The sequence below is a fragment of the Pinus tabuliformis genome, chromosome 2_2 (genome assembly GCF_031772625.1).
Source record: "Pinus tabuliformis cultivar Carrire ecotype Pingquan chromosome 2_2, CPIR1, whole genome shotgun sequence".
Taxonomy (NCBI): Eukaryota; Viridiplantae; Streptophyta; class Pinopsida; order Pinales; family Pinaceae; genus Pinus; species Pinus tabuliformis.
In genome coordinates, this window is record NC_142300.1 from 938,638,735 (window position 1) to 938,642,554 (window position 3,820).

At 37.1% G+C, this 3,820-nt stretch overlaps 1 pseudogene; it reads left to right on the plus strand.

The window, feature by feature from the left end:
• Positions 1-255: 255 nt before the first annotated feature.
• On the plus strand, positions 256-1,785 carry LOC149196261 (RNA-binding protein L pseudogene; annotated as a pseudogene).
• Positions 1,786-3,820: the final 2,035 nt, after the last annotated feature.

Below are 3,820 nucleotides of genomic sequence, written 5' to 3' on the forward strand. Positions count from 1 at the left end.
CTCTCTAAAGTCTGGATCAAAACCTGCTCAGCTTTCATAGAATTTTTTAGTACCCTTCGAGCTGACGTAGATTTCCTGCACTGCGCTGTGTCGCGGAGTTTTTTCTCGCATTCTTTTAAATATTTCAGAATGATGCAGACAGATCCCATGGCAGAACCGGCGATTGATTCCCAGCAGCAACAACATCAAGAACAATTGATGATGCCCCTGCCTCCCGAAGCTAGGTTTTGGCCCCAGCAACGGCAACACCAACCTCAGGTTATGGTGCAGCAATCCTCGCAACAAGTGAACTCCACAGACGAGATTAGGACCCTCTGGATCGGGGGTTTGCAGCATTGGATGGATGAGAATTATCTGCAGGAATGTTTTGCTTCTACCCAGGACCTTCTCTCTCTTAAGATCATTCGCAATAAGCAGACTGGACTTTCAGAGGGTTATGGCTTCTTGGATTTTGTAAGCAATGCAGCAGCCCATATGGTTCTCCAAAATTACAATGGTGTACAGATGCCCAGGGCTGAACAATTTTACAAGCTAAATTGGGCAACAAAAACGGGTAGAGAAAATCGTTCTGAAGATTTTACTATATTCGTGGGAGATTTGGCATCTGATGCCACGGATGAGCTGCTGCGAGAGACCTTCAGAACCATATACCCATCTGTAAAAGGAGCAAAAGTTATTACTGATAAGGTTACAGGCCGTTCAAAAGGATATGGGTTTGTAACATTTGGTGATGGGAATGAGCAGGCTAGGGCTATAACAGAAATGAATGGAATATTTTGTTCCTCCAGACCTATGCGAATAGCTCCTGCCATAACAAAGCAGACTACTGTTTATCAACAACCCTATCCTCCTCAAGTGGTCGAGTTGGACTCAGAGAATGATCCAAACAATACTACCCTGTTTGTTGGTGGCTTAGATCCCAATGTGACAGTGGAAATGTTGATGGAGACATTTGGCCAGTATGGTGAGCTTGTGCATGCAAAAATACCTTTCGGCAAGCGGTGTGGATTTGTGGAGTTTAGCAACAGGGCATCTGCAGAGTTAGCATTGCAAATGTTACATGGTACAGTTCTTGGTCAGAGACCAATTAGGCTTTCTTGGGGAAGAAACAAACAAGTGCAGCGTGCAGGGCCTTTTCAAACACAGCAACCAAATCCAAATCAATGGAATGGGGCATATTATGGTGATGGACAAGGATACAATGTTGGTTATGGTAATGTCACACAGCCTCAACAAACAAATCCAAATCCATGGAGTGGGATTTATTATGGTGGTATCCAAGGATCCAATGCTGATTATAGTTATGCCACACAACCATATAATGCTGGTTATGCTTATGCAACGCAACCTCAAGACGCAAATATGTTGCAGTAAATTAGTTTCAGTTAAAGCAGCAACAGGGCATCTGCAGAGTTAGCATTGCAAATGTTACATGGTACAGTTCTTGGTCAGAGACCAATTCGGCTTTCTTGGAGAAGAAATAAACAAGTGCAGCGTGCAGGGTCTTTTCAAACACAGCAACCGGATCCAAATCAATGGAACGGGGCATATTATGGTGGTGGACAAGGATACAATGGTGGTTATGGTTCTGTCACACAGCCTCAACAAACAGATCCAAATCCATGGAGTGGGATTTATTATGGTGGTATCCAAGGATCCAATGCTGATTATAGTTATTCCACACAACCAAATAATGCTGGTTATGCTTATGCCAGGCAACCTCAAGACCCGGATATGTTCATTAATATCGCGCCAAATGCAAACTATCAGCAGCATCGACAGTAAATTAGTTTCAGTTACAGCAGCCATAGTAAATTAGTTATAGATAAATTAGTTTCAGTTACAGCAGCCACAGTAAATTAGTCATAGATTTTTTGGTTACTGTTTTAATTTTTCAATCTGCTATTTCTAAATAATAAATTTAATATTTTAAATTATTGACAAAATATTTGTTCATGGTATATGGTTCGAATTTAATATTTTAAATTATTAACAAAATATTTGTTCATGGTTCGAATTTTTGTACTTTTATATGGATATTGAATTTCAATTTTTTATTTTATTTTTTTATTTTGGATATATATTCTTGTTAAGGAGAAAAATATTTAATAAAGGATATTTGTATTTTAAATGGATAAAGTTGGAAGGTATTTGTACTTTAAATGGTAAATTGGAAGTTTTGGTATTTATATTTTAAATAGGTAAAATTGGAAGTTCTGTGCAATAGGTTCAATTGATTAAGATTAAACAATTTTATTATTTTTGCAAGTTTTGAATTAAAATAAATCGACTAAAAACAACAGTAACTTGATAAAAATTGATATTAACTCTTATAAAATAAAATTTTATAAAACTTCATATCACCCTTATTCTTTTTACGAATAAGGGTGCAGTGCACTGTGTCGTGCAATTTCCAATTAATTTAGTCGTGCCAACGGTAATTTCCAATTAATTTAGTCGTGCCAACGGTAATTTCAATGGCGAGTGGTCATTATTTGTTCGAGTGGCAAATTCTGGAAATTTCTATGGCAAGTGGTGCCATTGTCCGTTCGCTTGGCAAATTCTGGAAATTTCTATGACAAATGGTGGGATTGTCCGTTCGCGTGGGGATTATTATATTGAAACACCTAAACCGTTCGTGTTGTTGGAAAGGAGGTTGGTGTAGTTGCAACTCACTACCTTTACCATCATTGGTGTAGTACCCCTTAAGCAACTACTATTTCTTCAAAATTAATCAAAGCAACTGCTTATTACTTCTTAAAAAAATGTGAAACTCAATGGAAATTTTGATGCACCCCTTGAAAAGCCACTACTATTTCTGCAAAATTAATCAAAGCAACGGCCTATTACTTTTTAAAAAAAATGTGAAACTCAGTGGATTAATGAAAATTTTCTCATTGATAATATCCAAAATATATGGGGCAATATATACACATGTTTTAAATAAATAAATTACATTAAAAAAACCATGTACTTCCTGAGACACGCAATATATTCTTGTCTGGTTGAGTGCTGCATCTCTTCCAGAGCCTCTTTTTATTGGCCAATCTTAAATCAAGAGAGCGAGGGACAATAGCCCTGGAAGTTGAAATGCATACACAAATGTTGGTGCAAAAGTCCAACTCTGCCATCTGTTCACAATAATGCTAAAGCAGGACTTGATATCCCAAAGAAAGGTAATATATATTTGCATTGGCATTCAATCATCCTTATCAATGTAGAGACGTTTCATTCATTCATAATTAATTCTCAGGTTCAAAATATGTGCTCTTGAATCAAACACCTAGCAAAATCAACAAAGAAACGACAGAAACTGCATTCAACATTAGGGGATTTAATAGTGGGTATGGTGGTTTCAAACATGTAGGTTAATAAATAATTAGATAAGATCTAATGGCAAGTTGAATTTGAAACTTTTGAATCAAAAGGAACAAAATGCCAGCTCCATGTTACATAATAGGAATCCAGCCACTGTTTTTTGATAGTAGACAAGTATAATGCATCGGATAGCTCACAATATAGGTTGATAGAAGCTGTGTGATATTTGGAGTCTACACTGCCTGCCGGCCCACCTTCTGAGCTGCTATTGATATTGTACAACTTATTAAATCTGAAATAGAGTAAAAGATATAGGAGACAAAACTGGGAATGTAAGTCCTTTATATTGGAAGAGAAAAAGAGAACAGAGCAGCATGTAAATGCAGAAGAACATAAAGAAAACCACAAGACTTTCTGACTCAACATGTATTTCTTGGGGTCCAGATTCATTCACAGGTATTTAAAAATGCTGACATGCTTCAACCAAAAAAGGAAGAGAATT